The following is a 26,152-nucleotide window of genomic DNA, read 5'->3' as shown; positions in this document are numbered from 1 at the left end:
ATGAAGCTCCAACTCTAATGATCAAAAAGCCTTTTACTTGGAATGTCTGCAGTAGCAATGGACATATACTTACCATTTTACAATTGGAGTCTGAGGTAATTTACATTTTAATGCTGTTAAACAACTTGTACTATACAGTGTAACTCATTGATAATACATTATCAATGTACACTCATGTTTACATGTATATAAGCTTGTTAGGTGAATTACTCATAAGCATTGTATAATGCACAGTCTCTATTGCCTCCTGCTTTGTAATGGACAGCCTAAATGAGCATGCAGTCATACAGGCCAAGGCAGAAGGCTGCCTGTTCTGCTTGTCAAGACTAATGGCTTGCAGCCTAGTATGTAAAACAACAGGCTCATTACTAAAATATGGATATGTTATTGAGTAAAATAAATCACAAACTTCCTATGATGAAAAAAGCTTTAGTACATAAACTGAAGCATGGTTATGCTTTGCCAAATCTTTGCTAATACTATAGTGTCAATGTCCCAACCACAGAACTAAATCAAATTAACACACTACACAATACACAGTTTAATATATAATATATATATATATATATATGTATATATATATATAAAAAGTAGTATTACTAAGGTGGACAAGCAGAAGTAGAAGGCCAGGACCATCTGTAAATGTGTTCGGTGAGGCTGGAGCCTTAGTGATGGGTGATTGCAGGGTCCTGGTGTGTCTCTGTAATGAGAGGGGTTCAGAGATGTGTGAAGTTTCCACTGGTGTTTGCAACCAGTCTGCTGTGACACCATGATATAAATAACATTGTTGATGGTGAGAAAGTTGATGGCTGGAAACTTCTCGACTCTGTGTGGTTTTCAGGTGCGCATTTAAGAAGCCAGTCTTTCTGCAGTCTTTTCTTTTGTTGTTTGTCACAGTAGTATTGCCCTGGTCTCCCCTGGCGTGCTCTTTAAGTCAATTGCTGTGCACGCAGGTCTGAGGCCAGTGGGCTGATGCATCATGTTGAAAGAACAAACAGCATTGTTAGGGGGGGTAATAACGGCCCTGTAAAGCGCTGGGGCTGAGAATCCTCTGTGGTCTAGTCATGGCGTGTGAGTGATGCACAGCAACCAGCGCTCTGAGAAACAAACATGAGGGCAGGATGCAGGGGCTGGCCTCAAAGAGAGAGAGAGAGAGAGAGAGAGAGAGAGAGAGAGAGAGAGAGAGAGAGAGAGAGAGAAAGAGTAAGAAAGAGAGATTTTTTTATTTTATTTTTAAAACAAACTTTATTGTACAACAACTGAGAGCACCGTACATACATCAGTTATTCAAACATGGAACAAAAGAAAGTTCATCAAGGAGACAGTCCATCAAGCGCAAATTGCTTTGTGTCCATTTGAGAAAAGAGCAACGTCCAGGCCCAGGTTACTGACTTCATGCAGAATGCCAAGAGCCAGTGGTCTCCAGGCCAGAGTACTTGAAGCAGCACCACTTCCCTCTGAATACTGTCAATAAGTCCAACAGGGGGTTCCATACATGCAAATTTGTATAATAAATAATATAATAATAATAATTGAGGGAGCAGCCACTTCCATTTCCCCAAAAGGAACTTAACCTTTACCAAAACCCCTTCCCAGTTCTTTTGAACAAAAACATCGTCACTCAAATAAACACCAGAATATTTAAACATTTCCTTTATCCAAACCCACCCACACGACAAACTAGTGCACCTTTTTTCCAACTCTCCAACCCAAATAACTTCACTCTTCCCCCAGTTCACTTTAGCTGAAGAAAGAAAAATAAAATAATTAACAATACTTTGTAACACATTCAAATCATCTCTGATCTTTTTAAAATTAATAAAATCTATCAAAGTCAGCCTTTTCATTTAGTCTCTGGCACCGTTTAAGTTTAGAGTGCCAAATGTAAGGGCATTCGCGATCATGGCTGTGTGGAATTGGTAAGCATTGACTGCTCCTTAACTTTTTTTCTGAGTTTAGTCAGGAATTTTCGGAGGCGCGCAGCCTCCTTCCCAGAGAACACATTGTCTCTCATAAAACAAACAACATCATTGATAAACTGTTCCCGGTCAGGAAAATAAAGTTATGCTTCAACATGACGAAGCCCTTTCGTTTCATGTAAAAAACGGCTTATATCTTCTGCTTTGTACTGCAACGGTAAATCCCCTCCAGATGCACAAACTTCACCCAGCGAAGAGTCATACACATTAGAGCAGAGGTCTTCAACCGGGGGTCCGCGACCCCCAGGGGGTCCGCGGAGGTACTGCAGGGGGTCCGCCAAATGATTTCATCTGAAGCATTTTTTTCCCTCTTCCAAAAATTAAAAACGTCCAAAAGACTACATAAACATAAACAGAACGTAAAAATTGCTTTCTATTCCTTAAAAATAATACATAGGCTACCCATGAGTCTTCACGCGATCATTTGATCATAATGGAAACATATGCACTTTTAGCTATCTGGTGCCAAAAGACGTTACCTGCCATAACCATACAATTTGAAATAATTGATCGTTTTGTAATTTCTCGGAACAAGAGCTCCTCGTCAAACACCACTGATGGCGGTTCAGATGATCTACCTTCAGAGGATGCCAATTCCCTTTCCATGAAAAGCCTTAAGCGCAAACGGGAGAAGACACGTAAATATTCAGAGAATGATCTGAAGTTTGCCTTCACCTACAAAGAGACCGATGGTGAAGAATTAGCAGTGTGCGTGGTTTGCTCTTCCGTGCTATCAAACGAAACTATGAAACCATCAAAGCTGCAATGACACTCAAAGACAACCCATGCTCACTTGAAAGAAAAAAAAACATATTTCCTGTTTAAAATCTTTTGAGGGCCAGCAGACCTTGATGAGACAATCAGCCAAAGTGTGCGAGCTAGCTTTAAAAGCCTCTTATCAAGTTGCATTACGTGTCGCTCAGACCAAACAGCCATACATAATTGCGGAAAGTTTAATATTGCCAACAGCTAGTGATATGTGCAAAACAATGTTTGCGAAGGATGAATACGTAAAAAAACTGAAAAGCATCCCAATGCCCGCCCTATTGATGAATTGGCAGCTGATGTGAGGGCACTAGCCTACTAGTCGGAAAACTTCCGAAGGCAGATTATTTTGCACTACAATTAGATGAATCCACCGATGTGTCAAACGACCCTCAGCTTTTAGCTTTTTTGTGATTTGTCCACCAAAATGAGATGCAGGAGGAATTTCTATTCTGTAAGCAGCTGCCTGGAGGTAAAAAAAGTTCAGAGATTTTCAAAGTGATCGACAATTTTTTCCGTGAACATGATATACCCTGGCCAAAATGTGTCGCGATGTGCACAGACGGTGCAGGAGCCATGTATGACGCACTGCATGCTTCATAGGGAGAATGTTGTTGCCAAAGACATGAATTATGAATTCTCAAACGTCAGATCTCTCAGTAGGTATGAGATATTTCATCCATACTTAAGGTTCTCAAGCTACTCAATTCTTTGTCCCTCCCTAATTGAATACAGAGTGATGGCTAACTGTAAGGGAGAAAAATATCAATAATAAACAGAATAAATTGAAACGAGTTGTGTGTCACAGATGATTTGTAATTCTGTTCAAACATGTGTAGGGGAGTGTGTGTGTGTGACTGACACTTAGTTCCAAATAAATTATATGAATATCAGGCCCAAATTTGGGGCGGCGGGGGTGGGGGTCCCTGCTCAGTGTCTCTCTCAGCCAAGGGGTCCTTGGCCTGAAAAAGGTTGAAGACCCCTGCATTAGAGCAAACAGACTCTTCATCACTATCGTGTTCATCCCCTTTCTTTGCCCTCGGTACACAACTTGCACTGTCCTCAGCCTTTCTCTTGAACGGGACCTTAAAACCACCGCTCATGATAACGTAACAGGTGTTTCTAATAGGTGTTTCTAATACAGATCTACCGTCTGTCTTACACTCACTCAAAGCAGTCAACTCTTTAGTGATCAAATTAACTGCGTTATCATTTGAAACAGCTGGAGTAGAGCCACCAGCTGCGGCTACAGGATCCTCTGCAATTAAGTCAATGTCGGCTGTGCTTTCCCTAGTTTCATGCGCACCTGCGCTGCTTTCGGCGGGGGGACCTTCTAATTTCGGTTCGGACACTTTACTCTTTTTGTGTGGGCAGTCGCGGACGACATGACCCACGCAACCACAGTGAAAACACTTCAACAAGGCATCAGTCGTAGCATAAACTGTATACTCAAAGCTATCAACATTTAGCTTCGTTGTTAAGTCGAGCTCTTCCTCCCCATTGTCAAGCACCATATACACAGGGCTCTCAAGTGTCACGCATTGAGCGTGACAGTCACTCATTTCGGTCTTTAATCACGCACTCCCGCCACACATCGTATTTCTCACGCTGAAAAAAAACTCTAGGCTATTTAATGTGCCGCAGCGCGCAAACATGACCTGGCCGCGCTTCCCTCACCATGGAGCTCATTAGGCATACTAGCATGTTATAAATATCCTGGCCATGGATGCATTAATCATTGCATCTGTCTTTCAAAGATGTCTGGTAAAAAACAAATAAGCATCCTGTCCTTCGCCCAAAGAGGAAAGCCCCCTAAAAAGGCCAGATTAGGCCCAGAGAATGTAAACACATTAGAGGAGGAGATGGTGGAAGAGGAAGAGACAGTACAGGTGGAAGAAGAAGAGACAGTACAGGTGGAGGAGGAGGAGACGGTGGAAGAGATGGTGGAAGAAACAGTGGAGGAGATGGCTAGAACAAAAGGGAGAATAGTCCCAGGAGCAGCCACCTACAAGACCTCTTTTAATAGTGAATGGACCTCTAAATGGCCATTTATTACTGTAGGAAGCACCAGCTCATATTACTGGTGCTCTATCTGCCGCCAAGAGAACTCCTGTGCCCATCCAGGTGTGCGGGATGTGACAAGGCACATAGGCAGTAAGGGGCATCAGGCCAAACAGCAGGCACTGAAGTCAACCAGCGCAGTCAAAAACTTTTACTTGCCAGTGACTGCAGAGATGAGTGTGCAAGAGGTCAAGGTACATTTAAATGCATAAGGTTGACTACAATGTTCATGAATACCATTTTTCCTAATTAATACATCCAATTCTATGACTATGGCATATATAATTGGAACCAACACCAAAAATGATAAGAGTCCAAAAAGGCAACAAACACCTACAATAAACAACACAAGTCATAATTCTCTCTCCCAAATTGAATTAATACTTAGTAATTGGTTGAATTGTCAGTGCCATGTGTCACATCTTTTCTGCAAGTCTGATCAATTATTAACAACAACAAAACACTAATAATAATATGGGGGGAGGGGGGGCAGGGCTAGTCTGTGGGCATACGGCAGGGGAGGGGCGGGCGGAATGGGGGCGTGGCCGGGAGGGGGGGATATGTCACTCTTGCCTGTCTTCAAAACTTGAGAGCCCTGATATACACCTGTCTCCGAAAGGAGATAACATGCTTTAAAAGTGATGATTTACAACCCAGAGAAATCTTCCTCGTGGATGAAACCAGCCGACCATAAACCGATAGCTTATCCTCAATCAAGCTATCAACAATAAAAGGTGGAACGTTAGATATAATAACTTTCTCAGAAGGGGAACTAAGTGGAAGTACGGTTGTGTATGCGTCATTTAGCACAATACCTGTTACAATTAGCTGTCTAGCTTTCTCAATCGTAGCAATAAATACTACGATGGCACTGTTCATACGGGAGGCCAATTTAACATTCTCATGGCCAACTACATCACCAATTGCAAGACTACACTCCTCAACACTTGCAGAGGACTGAATTTTGACACCATGTTGTCTTGTGAGACGCTGAAATTCCATTATAGCCGCAGCAGTCACGCTGCCAGCCAAAGGTGGCTAACTCCTTGGGAGGGCAAAACAAAAAAATAAAGCAAACTAAAAACTATCCACAGCGTCTGTAGAGTTTGATAACAACGAAAAATAAAAAATAAACAGTTCAAAAACTCAACCACACGCGTAACGAGAGAGAGAGAGAGAGAGAGAGAGAGAGAGAGAGAGAGAGCATGATCAACAAAGTAGGACAGTGAGCTAAGTAGGCCACTGGTAACTGGCATGCAACACACAGTGTAATGACACACACACACACACACACACACACACACAAACATAAATGGTACGTTTTTTAAGTGATATAACACACAATACGCATTCCGTAATGTATTCCATATGTCGTGTCATTTTATCTAAAAAGAAAGTAGGTGGCTTCTGGTGCTCAAACTCCCTTTGTTTTCTGAAAAGCCCTGAATCTTTTTAGGTGTCTGACGGGAGTGGAGCCAATTCCATTACTGTGTAAGCATCGCCGTCCATCGACCCCCTACTAACCTACCCCAGGCCTGAGGTGTTTTATATACAGGTTGGTGTGCATAGATCAGTAATGTGTCACTTTAACATTACAGTGGTACATAACAGTCTGCTGGAAATGATCATTGTGGTTGAGTGCAAAGAAAATACAACATAGGCTACTACAAACATGCATTCATTTGACAATTTTTAACAACAGCTTTAAAACTCAGACACACAAGAGACTGTGTATAATTTCTGTAAAAAATGTATATGAAATTGCAAAATGGGTACAAAGTAGAAAATTTACGTACAGTGACATATTGTATTTATTGTTAAAAATAACACAATTCAATGATTGTTTATAATATTATTCATTTTATTGCATGCGTTTACATTTTTTTTAATTTACAACCAAGCAAGCTGAAATGACTATGATAAATATTAAGAGAGGGCTAAAAGTGAGAGAGCACATGTCTGCTCTCTCAGGTGAAGAGAAGGAGAAGGAGAAGGGCTTCATCAGATCAGCAACAGAGACATCTCAGAGTGGAAAACATCAAGAGTGGAAAACATCAAGAAGAACACAGCGTACATGCATATCTGTGGTTAAACACACACACACACACACACACACACACACACACACACACACGCACACACGCTCTCACACATACAAACTAAACCTCAACTGCCATGAGGTGCTGTACATTTTGTACAAAGGAAATGGCAGACCTGTAATCTAAGTATATCACAAATGAGCAAACGTACGACCTATTACCTGTGGTAATTACCCAATAATACACTATAATTTACCATATATTTACCAGCTAAATACTTAGTAATTAGGGGAATGTAAAAGGAAGAGTTACTAAACTGACATTTGGTGATGTGAAGTGAACTACAGCACCGCAGCCAGCGTCAACCTGAAGCAGGGAGAGACAGCGGGAGGACTGTCTACCTCAGACACCGTCTCCTCCCTCCTACCTGAACAGTTGTGGCTCGGCTGATTGGGTCGAGTCCATGGACTTTACATGAACTGTGACCTGGAGGACACCACCTGTTGAGCCTTGGTGGATACTGGGTCCACCATCTCCCTTATCTGGACAGACAAACCAGATGAGAGGCAAGAAGTCGCTGTGGTTGACTGTTGCTAGTCGACCAGTCCAGCATCTGTTTTGGCTGGCCATCTCATGAATGACTCTACTTTTGTTTCTGTTATGTGTTGTATGTGTATAGAAACACGAATCTAGAGTTTTCTATAATCATGTTATTGAACCTAACCTTTGGTCCTTGTGCACAATGATCAGTAAAGACACAAACGTTTCAGTCATCCTGTCTTACCTCACCGCTCGCCTCTTCTTTTTGAACAGTCTGAGGAAGTGTTTTCTGAAAATGTAGATACACGTACATCAGTGTTTCTCAAACTTTTTCAGACCAAGGACCACTTAGCCAATAAAAAAAACTTGCGGACCATCTAACTAAATAGTATATCCCCGGAACAACAGGCCTCCTACCCAGACCTGGCACCAGACAATTGTTAGCGGCACGTGATTTTCGCGGATGGGCACTCCTTTTTTATCGGTAGGCTAGTTATAGATATGACAATACGCTAGGCAAAGCATCTGGAACCCTGCTCCATGCGTGACTTGGTTAAGTTACAAACTATAGTTCACAGCCTCATACTCCCATCACACACTCAGACACGCCAATGTATCACTAAACACCAATAAACACAACGATGCGCATACCGACCAAGCGACCGCAGTAATTCACTACCAACCGTAGGCTAGCCGACTGGCATTAATATAGCCATCCTAGTAGTCAACTTTTCATAATTATGAGTTGTCATTGTCCAACGTCACACAACACAGATTAAAGTTATCATCTTGCTGTCTCCGCAGCGGGAGAAAAGAAATGCTGTTTGAATGCAGCTCTGCGGCGGGAGTGACCCTGTGTCAGAGGCATTATCATTTAATTTTCTTTTCATTGTCCCTGTCTTAAGCCACTGATCCATGATCTTCTTAATAGATTAGGCTACTCTTTACTAGATTAGGCTTCGACTGACTGTGTTCTCTTCGTTCTGAGTTGTATGTTAGAAATGTCGCAATCATTTACTTGTGGCCGTCGCGGACCACTACAGGGCACTTGCGGACCACACTTTGAGAGTTTGAATCACAAACAACATAAGAATATTTAATCAGCACTATACATTGCGAACTCCTGAAGTAATGTGTAAAGTCATAATATTGATGCCTGCAATGGTCTCAATTTGACTCTGAGACCATGCATGTGTCATGTAATGCAAACATTTGACAACAAACCCATTTTTATTGTTGTTGTTGTCATTGTTGAATTATGACATTATGATGTACTTAAACAAACACTGAGAAGTTAGGTGGACAAATGTATAGCAATGTGTGCAAAAACAAAGTGTGTCAGTTTTAACCCAAAAAAGAGTTTGAGGTATGCTTTGTTTGTACACATGGTAAGAATCAAGAAGAATAAAGGCTGTGTAGATTTGAAAGAGCATTAAGGTGTCTCGCCTGTCCCTTTTGCAAGTTTTTGACAGAAATAGTTCCAAAGTTATTGAAAAATAGATTCACCTCTTAATTTAACTGAAGAATACATTTCAATAGGCACAAATTACATGGGCTAACATGTAGGCAACAGGGGGAGTAGCAGTATGTAGTGTGTGTGTGTGTGTGTGTGTGTGTGTGTGTGTGCGTGTGTGCGTGCGTGCGTGTGTGCGTGCATGCGTGCGTGCGTGCGTGCGTGCGTGTGTGGAGCAGGTAGCAGATATGAAAACTGAAAGGGCAGCATTTCATTGCTTTGCAAACACTCAGAGGTTCTTGATTTTGTAGATAACAGCTCTCTATGTAAAGCAGGGAAGGAATGGTACCATGCAAAATCTATGTTCATCAGTTACAACCAAATTACATGAGGTCACATGTAGTCAACAAAGGGAAGGTAGCAGTACCAAAGAGTAGTCTGTGTGTGCGCGTGTATGTGTGCGTGTGTGTGTATGTGTGAGTGCGCGTGTGTGTGCACGTGTGTGTTTGCCTGCACTTGTGTGTGTATGCATGTAGTGTATGTGTGTGCGTGTGTGTGTGTGAGTGTGTGCGTGTGTGCATGTGTGCGTGTCTTGGTGGATAACTTGGTGGAGCAGGTAGCAGATATGAAAGCTGAAAGGGCAGCATTTCATTGCTTTGCAGACACTTAGAGGTTCTTGATTTTGTAGATAACAGATGTGCAGACATTTCCATCTGGAATCATCAAGATCTAAAGGAGATATGCATGGTATTATTATTATTTATCTAACAGTTGGAATTTTCTTTGATATAAAAGCAAAGAATATATAACTTACTGGCATCTGTTCAGTAATATGATCAAGGTCATCTCTATTGTTGTAGCCTCTATGGTTGGCATTGGCTATACAGTATATAGGGGAAAAAAGAATTAGCTGATTATCTAAAGGTTTTGTTTAGAATTATCAATCATGAAGCGTAATCTAAGAAAACTGGAGATGTACAGTATGTCACTTTGAAAAATAGTAAATGTAATTACAAGTGCATATTCAGGTCATTTGATCAACATTGCAAAGTGTGTTATTTTGTTCTTTCAGTCATGACAACGCGCACTGAGACATGCTCATGTAATGCATTCTAATAACTATTATTACAGATGATATACCTTTGTCATGTTTGTGGTTCCTGTCTTGGTAAATTAAAATGACCAAGTAACATATGAGCACAAAACACAGTCCCAACACAGCAGCCAAGTGAGCCAACACATAAACAACAGGATCCACAGCTTTTTCTGGAAAACAGCAGAAAACAACACGCTGAATGTAAAGACACTTCTCTGTGGCACATCATAAAATAACATGCGTCAAGTCATCTGTTAATGCTGCTACATGCTGCAACAATGTTTCTCATCTGCAATAATCATATTTGATAAAAACAAATACCTGTGTTCAACACTGTCTTCTTTTCAGTGTTCATTTGTTCACAGTTGGCCACTGCACAGATGAACGCTCTATCCTCATTAAAGCTGAGGTCAAACTGTCTGTGTCCTATATTTTAAAGAAAGTTGTAAATATAAAAGTGGTTAAAATGTCTCAATACTCCTAAATTGTTGGGGCGTTCTGTTGAAACACACATGTATTACCTTTGAGAGCCAAAAACGTTCCACTTCCAAATGTAACCTGTTTATGCAATGTCCCTGCGCAGTAATACATTGCTTCATCAGATGATGTGAGGTTTGCGATGGTCAGATAAAATGTTCCATAAAATGTTCCTTCAGACTGCTGTATGTTCATCCGTCCATTTTGAGAGTCTTCAGAAAACGAAGGATTCCAGGATGTAGTGGCTCTAAAAGACCTAGCCACCCAAAAAGGCTTTTGTCCCAGTGTTTGTTTGTACCAGGACAGTGTTTCATGTTTGAAAGCCTCAGGGAAAAAGCAATCTAAAGTCACTGTATCTTCAAGTGCAGCTTCGGTTACTCGATTTAATTGAATAACATCTTGTGCGTTGTCTAGAAAAGTATGAGGGTAAAGTATATGAGTCGATTTCATGATGTAGTAGTCAAACCATTGCATCAGACATTACACTCAGAAACACCAATTACTTTATCAAACAGAAAAAAATCTTTAAAATGCAATACTTTAAAATAATAATAATTATAGCAATGCAAATTATTATTAAATTATAATTATAGTATTATATTATTATATTATTATTATATTATATTGCATTAATAAGTTAATTATTTTTAAACTTACACATGTTCATAGGAAGGATTATAAGTATCCAAAGCATTATTCAAACAGTACGAGTTTCTTGCAAGAGCACTAAGTCCACTAATATCCAACTACAGACAACACACACAGATAAATTACTGTCTTTTCAAGTACACTCAATGCAGAGTGAAAGACTTAAATTGTGCGTCAAAAAATATCACTTCCTGTTGAATTCTCCATCCAGTCGAGGAACAAACATGTGATGTCACTGGAGACCAGGTTCAGCCTCCTTGACACACACTTATTAGCATAAATCTTTTCAATTTCAAGTCAATCAGATGAGCAATCACATAATATACTTATCTAATGACAGATTCACAGAACACAGCATTGCAGCACCTGAGCTGACTGCTTTAATTCTATGTACTGCTGCTGTAACTCTATGCAAGCAATGTGATGACATGAACAATGCCTTAGCACAGTATTGGAGGTAGCTATAATACCTAGTTAGTGACAGACAACAACAATAACGTTATAAAAACAATTCAGCCCCTATATCCTACATGGTAACCTAATGTTCTGATATAAATGTTCATGGTCTTTCACTCACGTTTCTGCTTTTAGGTGGTATGGTCACAGTTCTGAAAAATCTCTTGTCAATCAGCGGTATTGAGTAAGCTCGGTTTTCCAGGACTAATAGCTAGAGTGAGTATCTAAACAGGATATCTGGCTGAATAGGCAGCCATGTCTTTTGAATAACACAAAGCCAACTGGCTCTATCGCAGGTGGTAGCCAACAGTGGATTTGCATCTGAAATTGAAATTGAAACTGCACTAGAAGTGTGAACAGAACTGGAGGTGTGGGGGTTTCTGTGACTACACTGTGTCAGAAGACCAGAGAGAATTTGTCTGGTTTAAAGCCTGTCCATCTGTTCAAACACACATAATCTAAATGTCCTTGTTCAGATTAATATTACTTTCTGTCTGACACATTTGGCTATGATGTGAGTCTTGCATAAATCAGGGGAGGAGTTCTGCCATTCTTTCATTATGTAAATTTGAAATTTTCCTCTGAGGTTGCTAGCGGTACCTAATTCCCATCAGTACCGGTGTAGTATTTCCCAGTCCAGGGCCTAGAACACTCTCTTCTATCTTGTGCAGAAAGTGAGAGGCGATCTTTGAGATAACCCCTCAAACATATTGTAGTGTGCAATGGAATAAGAATAAGAATGTTACTGTTAAATTCTGCGTCTAAAGTTCCATTTCAGAATGTACTTGTGTTTGCCTGTTTGTGTTTATGTTAGCGTGTATTTCTGTCATCACTTTGAGTCCGTATGTCATGTGTAAATATCTGTTTGTAGGCCCCTGTCTCTTTTACTGCTCACGCTCACCCTCTGTATTCAGAGATTTGGTCACACTTTATTTGGATGGTTCCCTATAGACTACCTACAGATGCTCAGATTATAAGCAAACTATGTACTTGATAGAATTAATTTCAAAACACTTAATGTTAATGACTTAAGAATGTACTAATCAAGTGCCTTGTATTAATCATGTAAGGTCTGTGTTCTGTCCGTGTTTAATTTCTGCGTTTGTCTCCCTTGTGTTGTCACATGTTTGTTCCCTTGTCTTGTCCTCGTGCTTCCTTGTTCCCGCCATGTGCTTTCCTATGTTTGTTTGTCTATGCCATGTGCCCTCTTGTTGTTGTCCGTGTCTCTACCCCTCACCTGTTCCCAATCTCCCGGTTTGTTTGTATTATTGGTTTCACCTGTGTCCTGTTAATTCCCCTTGTTTAGTCCACCTGTGTCTTTGTCTGCCCCGCCTTGATTGTTCTCACCTGTCCCTCGTTATCTGTTGCCTGTGTGTATATATAGTACTTGTTTTCTTGTTTCTCGTTGCGTCGTCGTAAATTGTTGTGACCTGGTATGTTCCTTGTTTTTTTCCCCCCCGCTGTTCCTTGTGTTCCTAGCAATTAGCGCTCTCTCCTTGTTAAAGTGATTACTCGTGCTTCTGACCTCTGCCTGTACTACGACTATTCTCCTGCCTACTCCCTGTTTGGATTTGTTTGCTATTCTTGGACTGCCTACCTGTGTACCGAACCCGGCTAGAAAAACCTTTCACCCTTTCGATCTACCCCTGTGCTGAGTCGTGCAATTGAGTCCTTCACCCACCAGTCGTAACAAATCATTATCTTGTATGAATCATGTGCTTATGTAAGCAGGTCAAGACAACTTAGATATGTGTAATATATGTATGTATGTATATGTACATATGTGTAAGAGCATGTTTGGGTCAGAGGTGATAAGGAGGGTCGAACTGTGCTTCTTTCGACCTTGTGTAAAACTGACATCCTTGCATGACAGAAAGCATAGTAAGATGACCTCGGACGTCGGAGACCCACCACGTGGTTATCCCTGCTGACCTTGAGTGATGTGTTTAATTCTGCTTCTCTCTCGTCTGCTTCCATCTGGGAGTGAGCCCGGGTTCCCTCTCTGAGAGAAGGCCCGTGCCGTTCTCTGGCCTGCCAGGATGTGGGTGAGCCCGACAAGCTTGTTGTTGTTTAATAAATATACTTATATGCAACTCTGGAGTCCTGAGGTAACTTGAGTGAATTTTCACCTAACAGTACTGAAACTCCGTTTTCTCTGTTTCTGTTTCTCTGCTTGCAGCTGTGGGAGCACATTAATCTCAGTGCTCCTGGGTTCTTGGCAGCAGTCCTGGACAAGGCAGAGTGGCTGGAGCACGTCCTCTGGTCCTCCAGCTAAATGGATTGTGTGTGCGCAAAGCTGACCTAGAGGATAGCAGGGAGGCGACTCATCAAGCAGCGGTATATATAACCCGTCAAGGTCTTTGTCATGACATGACTTGACATGACTTGTAAATGTTGTTTCTTTAGTCCAAAATGTGCCGCTGTAGTTGAGGTCAAGGAAAGTATTCATGACACAGTTAGTAAAGCATTTGACAGTGTTATAACACTTAATGACATCTTAATCCAAATTGTACCACTGAAGCTGTAATTCATGACACAATTATAACTCATCTCATCACAGCCAATGTCCAAACCAACCTCATATGACAGTTCAATGTAATATTAACACATAAAGCTAAAACTAGTTTGGCAGTTTTGGCCTGCCATGTTTCATGACAACTTATGCTATCTTGATTAATGTCATGTTGTCACAACAAACAATGTCAACTTGACATTAAGAATTACATAATTGACCGGATGGCAATGAATGACAACATTCATAAACATTCATAAAGACTCCTTGATGTTCATGACAGGTCATGGTGATGACAATGTCATGTCAAGCTTTATGCACAGCAAATGTCACCAAAAATGTATTGATTGTTGAGCGCACATGTCATGAGCATACGGCTTGTTTGCTGGTATCTAATAGACTATATTCTGCTCCATGCTCCATGCATCGATCCACAAAAGGAAACCAGGGTTCTAAATTCTATCCTTCCAATCACCAACCGCCCCCTTTAGTAAAACATTATAATGCTTTCATTGATGCAGACTAATACAAAACAATTTACGTAATCCAAATACGCAGTGAACGTTCATACAGTACATGGACTTAAGGGCTTTCTTGGGACAAACCAATGCTGGTAATTTGAAAGGTTTTAGCCCACCTGTTTACGGCTAATACAAACAGGAAAGACATGGCAGATATGACCCCTACTAAGGCCTGTGTTACCCATGCAGTGTGTAGACTCAATGCTAATCTTAGGCATATAGTGAGCATTTCTAATGAGCATACTGTATATCATACAACAATTCAATTTGGCATATAACATCCAATTATGATGTTAAGAATGGAAAAAATGTGAAATCACATCTCTCAAACTATAAGACGCGTAGCAGCCCCTAGGCTGATTTACATTAAAACACGCTTAGGACAAGGCATATGTCATCGCTGCGACTGGCACGGTGCCTGTCACGGTACTCAAGACTCACTCACCCTTGTTGTAAAATATATACGGTCTTGACAGTCAAAAAATGTACAACTATTGTTTCCCAGGGGAAACCTGGAGTGTTTTCAGCACCATGGACAGAGTCAGATAAAATTGGTTCCTGATACTATTCTCATTCTCTTTATACATAGTCAGTGTGTTCTATGAAATAACAGTCAGGACTACCTTACCACAGTCAAACGGAAGAGGATCATTATATCACATACATCACATATATCACGCACCACATCCTCACTATATGGCTCCACCATTTTCATTTTCTAAAGTTAAGTTTCAAACTTATTTTTTGGTTACAAGGGCAAACAATACATTTGATTAACCACCTTCATAAGGGAAAAAAGCATTAGCAAGAATAACAATACTAAAATCCAGACAGTTCTCTGATTATTGAAAAGCACACACATTCTACTAGTCCTGGTAAACAGTAGCAACAAGGCCTTTAGGGGTAATCATACCCATACAGTTATATTCAAAGACAATACTGATTCATTAAAAACCATCAATGACAATACATTAAATCATTCCCATTTGTTGTATTTGACTTTATTGACTGAACCTGTTTGGCTGGTCAGCTACAGTGCACACAAATAGGATGATGGTTCTATCATGTGAGTCAATTTCATTACAATGTGACAAATACAATATTCATCAGACATATCCTCTTCAGTCCATAATGTGAAATGTGCTATGTTATACTGTTGGCCCTATGAATAGTCTTTAGAGCAGGGACCTATCATTTACAGCCACTTATTGTGAAAGGCCTTGTGCTTAAATATAGGGTCATGCTGCCCTCTTCTGGCAATGACAAAATGTTCTGAGACAGCAGTCAAAGGCACAGGGGGCAGCATTGAGTCTGAAATGGAAAAGTCAAACAGTGACATGGCATGGGAGGGAGTTGTCAATCAAAAAGTACAGTGAAAATTAATAGAGCAAGACAAAATAAACCATATATGTAATGAACATGTTTCCAGTTCTATGGAGCAGCATATACTGAGTAAGAGTACCTGTTGTTTTTATTAGAAAGATTTTCTGTCAGTTGACTATCCACAGTTCACTAGCACAGAACCAGCAGCAGTGGTGGCAGCAGGAACAGCCAGTGTCTCCATCTCAATGGTGCGATTTTGTAAGCTGTCATTGATCAGGCACTGAGCTCAGCGTGTCCCCAGCCTTTCATCCTTATGACTTGGTTAGTACAAAATCTTTTAAATCAGGATTGTATTTAGTCTATGACCACATGTTTGACTAGTACAGGTGATATGTTTCTCTTGACTACCAGCATACCAAACCAAAGCTGTGTGATCTCAGACAAATATAACCAGTGTTGCTTTCACAAGATGGCACTAGAGGTCAAGAAATGTAATGAAAACCTAGAACTGATTTCTCAAATATATAATAAATTGCAGGGTCCTGGTGTGTCTCTGTAATGAGAGGGGGTCAGAGATGTGTGAAGTTTCCACTGGTGTTTGCAACCAGTCTGCTGAGACACCATGATATGAATAACATTGTTGATAGTAAGAAAGTTGGTGGCTGGAAACTTCTAGACCCTGTGTGGTTTTCAGGTTTGCACTTAAGAGGCCAGTCTTTCTGCAGTCTTTTCTTTTGTTGTTAATTACAGTTGTATTGCCCTGGTCTCCTCAGCTGTGCTCTTTAAGTCTATTGCTGTGCACGCAGGTCTAAGGTCAGTGGGCTGATGCATCATGTTGAAAGCACAAACAGCAGTAGGGGGTAGTGAGGTGAGGCTGATTCTGGGAAATAACAGCCCTGCATAATAATGGCTGGGGCTGAGAATCCTCTGTGGTCAAGCCGTAGCGCTCAAGGTGTGAGAGTGGTGCACAGAAAGCAGCGCTCTGAGAAACAAACAGGACCTCAGAGAGAGAGAGAGAGAGAGAGAGAGAGAGAGAGAGAGAGAGAGAGAGAGAGAGAGAGAGAGAGAGAGAGAGAGAGAGAGAGAGAGAGAGAGAGAGAGAGAGAGAGAGAGAGAGAGAGAGAGAGAGAGAGAGAGAGAGAGAGAGAGAGAGAGAGAGAGAGAGAGAGAGAGAGAGAGAGAGAGAGAGAGAGAGAGAGAGAGAGAGAGAGAGAGAGAGAGAGAGAGAGAGAGAGAGAGAGAGATCAACAAAGTGGGACAGTGAGCTAAGTGGGGCCTGCAACACACAGCGTGATGACACACACACACACCCAGAGAGAGACAGACACACGTCCAGAAAAACATAAATGGTCCGTTTTATAAGTCATATAACACACAATTCGCATTCAATTCAATTTATTCCATGTGTCGAGTCTGTATGCATGTTTGTAAAAAGACCCTAAAAATGAAATCAGGTGGCTTCTGGTCCTCAAACCCCCTTTGTTTTCTGAAAAGCCCCAAATGTTTTTAGGTCTCTGACTGGAGTGGAGACAATTCCATTACTGTGTAAATATCTACATCCATCGATCCACAACTAACCTACTCCAGGCCTGAGGTGATTAATGTACAGGTTGGTGTGCATTGATCAGTATTGTATCGCTTTAACATTACAGTGGTTAACAGTTAACATTCTGCTGGAAATGAGCATTGTGGTTCAGCGCACAGAAAATACAGCATAAGCTTGGATTCATAAACATGGATTTATTTGACAATTTTGACAATTTTGACAATTTTGAACAACAGTGCATTAAACCACACACAAGAGACTGTCAAAAAATGTATATGAAATTGCAAAATGGGTACAAAGCAGAAAATGTACGTACAATGACATATTGTATTTATTGCTAAAAAATAACAGAATTCAATGATTGTTATAATATTATCTATTTAATTGCATGCGTTTACAAATTATTTATTTACAACAAAGCAAGCTGAAATGACTATGATAAATATTAAGAGAGTGCTAAAAGTGAGAGAGCACATGTCTGCTCTCTCAGGTGGTTGAGAACAGAACGTCTCATAGTGGAACAAATTAAGAAGAACACAGCGTACATGCATATCTGTGGTTTAAGACACACACACACACACACACACAGACAGACACGCACACACACACACACACACACACACACACACACTCACACGTACAAACTAAACCTCAACTGCCATGAGGTGCTGTACATTTTGTACAAAGGAAGTCGCAGACCTGTAATCTAAGTATAGTTACAAAAAAAAATCACAAATGGACAAACTTACGACCTATTACCATTGGTAATTACCCAATAATATAACATAATTTGCCATATATTTACCAGGTAAATACTTAGTCATTAGGGGAATGTAAAAAAAGAGTTACTGAATTGACATTCGGTGAAGTGAAGTGAACCACAGCACCCCAGCCAGCGTCAACCGAGGCAGGGAGGCACAGAGGGAGGACTGTCCCCCTCAGACACCGTCTCCTCCCTCCTACCTGAACAGCTGTGGCTTGGCTGATTGGGTTGAGCACATGAACTTTACCTGAACTGTGACCTGGAGGACACCACCTGTTGAGCCTTGGTGGATACTGGGTCCATTATCTCCCTCGTCCGCCCCATTACGTTCCCAGGACAGACGAACCAGATGAGAGGCAAGAGGTCGCTGCGGTTGACTGGTTACTGGTAGACCAGTCCACCATCCGTTTTGGCTGGCCATCTCATAAATGACTCTACCTTTGTTTATGTTATGAGTTGTATGTGTATTAAAAAACGAATCCAGTGTTTCTATAATCATGCTAATGAAGCTAACCTTGGGTGATGTGCACAATGATCAGTTAAGACACTCTCTAGTCGCAGTGTCCCTTTTGTGTCATGCTTTTTTTCAAACCCCTTTTCCCTCACACAACATTTGCCTCTACTTTTTGAACAGTTTGGGGAAGTGTTTTCTGACAATGTAGATACATGTGCATTTATGCTCACACCACATAGGCCTAATCTGTATACTTACATATTCTTTACAGTGATTCTGGAAGAACTTGATATGCATTATTATTTGTGAGCTGATACCTAATTTGTGTTCTGTTCTATAATTGTTGGTAAATATTTTGATACAAACAATTTAAGAATAATTAATCAGGACTATAAATTGCAAACTCCTGAAGTAATGTGTAAAGTAAAGTCCTAATACTGATGCCTGCAATGGTCTCAATTTGAGTCTGAGACCATGCATTTGTCATGTAATGCAAAAATTTGACAACAAACCTTAATGATGTTGTTGTCATTGTTGAATTATGACATTATGATTTACTTGAACAAATATTAGGAAGTTAGGTTGACAAATGTATAGCAATGTGTAAACAAAAACACAGTGTGTCATTTTTGACAATAAATAAGAGTTTGAGGTATGCTTTGTACACATGGTAAGAATCAAGAAGAATAAAGGAAGTGTAGATTTGAAACAGCATTAAGGTGTCTTGCCTGTCCCTTTTGACAGTTTTTGACTAATACCCAAATAAAATTGAACATTGCAGCACGCAAAGTTATTGGAAAATAGATTCACTTCTTTATTAAACTGAAGAGTACATTTCAACGGGCAAAAAACATTTGTATTTTAAAAGTTTTCATTCAGCAGAAAGGGCACTTTTGCACTGTAGCATGTTGTCACAATACAGCTCTCTATATACAGCAGGGAAGGAATAGTACCATGCAAAATTCATGTTCATCAGTTACTACCAAATGACATGAGGTAACATAAAGGGAACAAAGGGGGTGTAGCAGTAACAACGAGTAGTGTGTGTGTGAGTGTGTGTGTGTGTGTGTCTGTATGCATGTGTGTGTGTGGGCATGTGTGTGTGTGTGCGGCGTGTGCGTGTGCGTGTGCGTGGCCGTGCGCATGTGCGTATGTATGTGTGTGTCTTGGTGGCTAACTTGGTGAAGCAGGTAGCAGATATGAAAGCTGAAAGGGCAGCAATTAGAGGCTCTTGACTTTGTAGATAACAGATGTGAAGACATTTCCATCTGGAATCATCGAGATCTAAAGGAAACAAGAATGGCATTGTAAATCTATATCGGACAGTTTTGTCTTTGACATGAAAACAGATAATATAAAACTTACTGGCATCTGCTCAGTAATATGATCAAGGTCATCTCTATTGTTGTAGCCTGTATGTAGGGAAAAGAAGGATTAGGTGATACATTCTAAACAAAAATGACTAAATACTAAAAAATATGACACAATCCTGAAGCCTTATCTGAGAACACTGGAGATGTATGTCAGATTAAAAAACAGTTAATGTAACTGCAAGTGCATATTCAGGTAATTTGATCAACATTTCAAAGTTTGTTATTTTCTACTTCTACTTCTACTTTCTACTAGTCATGCCAATGCTCAGTGAGACAAGCTCATGTAATGCATTATAATAGCTATTATCACAGATGATATACCTTTGTCATGTTTGTGTTTCCTGTCTTGGTATTTTAAACAGATCAAGTAACATACGAGCACAAAACACAGTCCCAACACAGCAACCATCCCATAAATAACAGGATCCACAGCTTTTTCTGAAAAACAGCAGAAAACAGCACGCTGTTTGTAAAAACACTTCTCTGTGGCACATCGTAAAATAACATGCGTCAAGTCATCTGTTAATGCTGCTACATGCTGCAACAATGTTCCTCATCTGTAATAATCATATTTGATGAAATCGAATACCTGTGTTCAAAACTGTCTTCTTTTCAGTGTTCATTTGTCCACAGTTGGCCACTGCACAGATGAATGCTCTATCTTCATTATAGCTGTGGTTAAAACCTACATTTTAAAGAAAATAGTAAATATGAAAGTGGGTGAAATGTTCCATAACTCCTGAATTGCTGGGATGTTCTGTTGAAACTCATGTGTATTACCTTTGAGAGCCAAAAACGTTCCATTTCCAAATTTAACCTGTTGATACACTGTCCATGTGCAGTAATATGTTGCTTCATCAGATGATGTGATGTTTGTGATGGTCAGATTAAGTACTCCATCAGACCTCTGTATGTTAATACGACCATTTTGAGAGTCTTCAGAAAACAAAGGATCCCAGGATGGAGTGCCACCAAATGACTTAGCCACAAAAAAAGGCTTTTGTCCCAGTGTTTGTTTGTACCAGGACAGTGCCTCGTGTTTGAAAGCCGCAGGGAAAAAGCAATCTAAAGTCACTGTATCTCCAGGTGCAGCTTCTGTTACTCGATTTAATTGAATAACATCATGTGCTTTGTCTAGAAAAGTATGAGGGTAAAGCATATGAGTACATTTCATGATGTAGTAGTTAAAGCATTGCATCAGACATTACACTCAGAAACACCAATTACTTTACCAAACAGAAAATAATCTTTAAAAATCTTTAAAATGCAATAATTGAAAATAATAATAATTATAGCAATGCAAATTATTAATAAATTATTATTATTATTATTATTATTTTATGAAAATAATAATACCTTAAATTAACTTACACATGTGCATGAAAGGGATTATAAGTATCCAAAGCATTATTTAAACAGTATTAGTTTCTTGCAAGATTTGTCTGTGCACTAAGTGACAACTTAGCCAACTAAAGACAACACACAGAGATGAATGGCTTTGTTTCAAGTACATTCAATGTGGAGTGAAAGACTTAAATAGGTGTGCGTCAAAGAAGAACCACTTCCTGTTGAACAGACATGTGATGTCTTTGGGGACTAGGCTCCAGTCTCCAAGTCATACGCATATGAGCATGAACCTAGTTTCTGGTGAAATGTGCAAGTCAATCAGATGAACAATCCTGTTGCAATGGTCTGTGAACATGATAAACTGACAAATATCTTTAGTATGGTTACGCATTTATTCTCTGTGAAACAAGATGATGCGTTCAGAAGATGTGCTCAAATATTTGTGGGATTTGTCCAACGATTTGTAACTGATAAGGAGGTAAATTCACACCTGAAGAGCTGAGGTGTTAATCGAATGGCGAGCGGCTCTAGAAAATCAAAAAGGTATTCAAACACTCAAACTTCAATGCATATCAATTTATTAGACCAACGTTTTGGCAATTACACGCCTTCGTCACGGTCATTACAAACACATTGTCACTAATCCTAGGTTAAAAAAATGTGGTATGTTACCTGTGACAAATCATTACATGTCTCTCACTACAAAGCATACAGTGCATGACACACATATGAGCAGACAGACAGAGAAGAAAACAAAGCACCAAACCATCATTTCCTGGTGAAGAGGTATGCAAGGCCAACTTCAAAGAACTTGTGACAGAAGGATTACATTTATCAAGAAGTGAGACTTTTGTTGTCTTGACATATTACATATGTGACCTACGTATGACCCTTGTGAGCTGAAGCCTAATTCAGTGTTAATGTTTAGGGGTGAAAGTGTGATCTGAAAAACTCTGATGATACCTTGTTGTCTGAAGCTTGAAGAGCGATAAACAAAAATATTCAGCAAAATTGATCGTCATGCTTTGACTATCATCCACATTCACTACCTATAGTCTCTGCTGTTTTCAGATTCACAGCACTGTACTACTAAGCAGCTCTCTGATTATGTTTAGGCTGTCATGCTCCAGAATGTTCCAAACTCTTCTCTCTTCATGTCACTCCGAGTCACAGAATGGAGAGCGGCTTCTTTTTAACCCAATTCAGTTAACTCTGAGCAGATCAGCACTATGTGGGGTTTACTGTGAACCTCTACAGTGTGTGTGTGTGTGTGTGTGTGTGTTTTTGTGTGTGCGTGTGTGTGTGTGTGTGTGTGTTTGTGTGTGTGTGTGTGTGTGTGTGTGTGTGTGTGTGTGTACTATGTAGTATGTAGGTGCTTCCCAAGATAAAACCTGGAGGGTTTTCAGCATTTTCAGAACCATGGACAGATGCTTTATTTAGGCAAACAGAAATGGACATTCTCTTTAGACATTGTCAGATTGCTTTCTGGGTACCCACACAATTAAATTCAAAGACAATACTGACTCATTAAAAACCATCAATGACAATAAATTAAATCATTCCCATTTCTTGTATTTGACTTTATTGAGGAAACCTGTTAGGCTGGTCAGCTAGTCAAACAGTGACATGGAATGGGAGAGAGTTAGGGGTTGGGGTGTGTGGGGGGAAGGGTCTAAAGTAATGAACATCTTCTGTCAATCAAAAAGTACAGTAATAATAACAGAGCAAGACAAAAGAGAGCATTGATAACAGAGACAGATTACAATCTCAAATCATCGCTGCGGTCAGTGAACAGTCTTGTTAGAGCTTCCCTCACCTTGACAGGAGTCTTTCGTGCCTCTTGTTTGAGGTTTTGTATGAGCTGCATTACATTATAGGCCTTTGTGTACTTATAGAGCTCTGTAAAGAAATTAGCCTCACCCTGCCTCGTAATAAGATAGGAGATTTAATTTCAGTGAAGCATCTGCCTCGTTAAATGAGTGGAAGTCAGGTGTCACTAAATAACTGCTGATGTCAACAGGCACGAGCTTTGGGTTGTACTCGTTCTCATCCCCGGTTTCAAGGAACTCAGCATCAAAGGCGCTCCGGTCACCTGCAGGCTCCAGCCGCACCATACCTATAGTGAGAAGGGCACAGTTTCTGGATTTAACACTAATCAAACAGAAAGTTGATCTCAGACTCTGAGCATCAGAATGACTCATGCCTGAATAAAAACAGAATAAAAGAGGACATTTTCATGAAAAGGTTGTAGCTAAAATGTTACAATTTGAAAGGCTTTCCTGTATTAACAATTTTGATTGAATGTCAGAAAAACTCCACTTACATAGCATATAGATATTTAAAAGTATGGTCTAAAGCAGCATTCATTGCTCACACGCACACTGCAAACACACTGCACACACACACACACACACACACAAACACACACACACACACACACACACACACACACACACACACACACACACACAAACTGATGGAGATAATTTCCAAGCACTGTTAATGACTTAAGAATATATGAATCAAGTGCCTATTAATATATTGCTTGTATGAATCATGTGCTTAAGAAAGCATGAACATGGCTTTTTTTTGTGCGTGTGTAACTTAGATTATTAGGTGCCACTTAGTCTGCATATGTACAAGAGCATGTTTAGACCAGAGGTGATAAGAAGGGTCGAACTGCAAAACTTCCATCCTTGCCTCGGACGTCAGAAATCCACCACGTGGTTATCCCTGCTGAACGCTCAACTTCTGTCTATATAAACCTTGTGCGATGTGTTTATCATTGCTTTACTCTCAGCCTTGTGCTGGGAGTGAGCCCCCGATTGCAATTGCTGTTGTTGTTCACCCACACACACTCGCAGACACACAGACACACAGACAGACACACACACAGACAAACACACACTCGCAGACACACTCACAGACACACAGACAGACACACACACTAACACATACCCTTCCAGTCGTAGACGCTTGGAGCTTTGTCGCTGGTGAGAGCAGGAGAAACTCCCTGCTGGCAGTAAGCAAAGTGCCTTGGGTCTGCCCTCAACCAGGCGGCCTTCTTCAGCACAGAACTTCCTGACAGAATTTATTTTGAAACACTGTTAATGACTTAAGAATGTATTAATCAAGTGCCTTGTATTAATAATTACCTTGTATGAATCATGTGCTTATGTAAGCAGGAACATGGCTTTTCTGCTTTCTGTGTGTGTGTAACTTAGATTATTAGGTGTTGACACCATTTTGTCTGCCTACTGTGTAAGAGCTACGTATATGCGTAAGAGAAGGAACCTGTTGTCCAAGTTTGGGTCAGAGGTGATAAGAAGGGTTGAACTGTGCTTCTTTCGACCTTGTTTAAAACTGATATCTTTGGGAGGGAGAGAAACAGAAAACTACAGCAAAGACACCAGAGGCGAGTTTACAGCTCTAATGACCCTCACCACATCCTGCTGCTGAACTCCTGCAGTGAGAGGCCAACACAAACAGATCAGAGAACAGAGAGATCAGGCTTAAGACAAGATAGGCATATTTAAAGATGCAACCATCTCTTTCTGTGGCAGTTTCTCAGTTATACTTGTAATGGCCTGTGGCCATGTATGTAATCACAAAGGTGTGATGCTATGTGTGATGCTCCCTAACTTTAACCACAGCCTCAAACCTGCACTGACACTGTCCACAACCTTAAATGATTTTTTACAAGATGGCGATAGTAATCAAGAGCTCAGCCGCTAGGATCTTACTCTCTCACTCTCACTCCCTCTTCCTCTCCTTTTCTTACAGACAGACAGACAGAGACAGCCTTACACACACACACACGCACATGCACGCACACACACACGCACACGCACACTGAGACATATAGTCAGTCTTCACTTTCACTGTCCTCAAATAAAATCTCTCTTTTTTCCCTCTCTCTCTGTCGCTCCCTCACAGAAAGATTCAAAAACGATACCAGATCATGGCTATTTGCTTATCGACTTGCTACACAATATTAAAACATTGTGGAAATGTTTTTACTTTTCCTCTCAGGAAATCTTGCCTCTCCTGCCTTGTGAAGGACAGCATAAAGGAGCATACAGTCATCCAGGCCAAGGCAAAAGGCTGCATTTTCTCCTTCTCAAAACTATTGGCCTGCAGCCTATTATGCAAAACCACATGCTCATTATTTAAATATGAATTTGGAATTGAGGAAAGACAATCAGAAACTTCCTATAATGAAAAAAGGTGTCATAAAACATTTGCTTTAGTAAACAAACTGATGCATGGTTATGCTTTGCTAAAGCCTTGTAAACACTATAGTGTTAATATAATGTTGTTGACCTGTCCCAACCACAGAACTAAATCAGATTAACACACAATACACATTTTTATATAATGTATAATATATATAAAAAAAAATAGTATTAAAAAGATGGGCAAGCAGACGTATAAGGCCAGAACCATCTCTAAATGTGATGGGTGATTGCAGGGTCCTGGTGTGTCTCTGTAATGAGAGGGGTTCAGAGATGTGTGAAGTTTCCACTGGTGTTTGCAACCAGTCTGCTGTGACGCCATGATATAAATAACATCGTTGATACTGAGAAAGTTGGTGGCTGGAAACTTCTCAACCCTGTGTGGTTTTCAGGGTCGAACTTAAGAGGCCAGTCTTTCTGCAGTCTTTTCATTTGTTGTTTGTCACAGTGACAGTGGGCTGATACATCATGTTGAAAGAACAAACAGCAGTGTTAGGAGGGGTAGTGAGGTGAGGCTGATTCTGGGAAATAACAGCCCTGTATAATAACGGCTGGGGCTGAGAA

General features: G+C 40.4%; 1 long non-coding RNA gene across 1 annotated transcript in view; it reads right to left on the bottom strand.

Annotated features, from left to right (window-relative positions):
* Positions 1-20,901, bottom strand: part of LOC116220698 — a 27,201-nt gene extending 6,300 nt beyond the window's left edge. Inside the window, exons 1-2 of the long non-coding RNA XR_004163799.2 lie at positions 20,787-20,901; positions 20,596-20,691 (exon numbers count right to left, since the gene is read on the bottom strand). This is a non-coding gene — a long non-coding RNA (uncharacterized LOC116220698). The remainder of the gene's footprint in view (positions 1-20,595; positions 20,692-20,786) is intronic.
* Between the last annotated feature and the right edge of the window lie 5,251 nt (positions 20,902-26,152).

This window comes from Clupea harengus, chromosome 6 (genome assembly GCF_900700415.2).
Source record: "Clupea harengus chromosome 6, Ch_v2.0.2, whole genome shotgun sequence".
In the NCBI taxonomy this organism is placed as follows: domain Eukaryota; kingdom Metazoa; phylum Chordata; class Actinopteri; order Clupeiformes; family Clupeidae; genus Clupea; species Clupea harengus.
The sequence above is the reverse complement of the archived record's forward strand: the minus strand, read 5'-3'. Positions and strand labels throughout refer to the sequence as shown.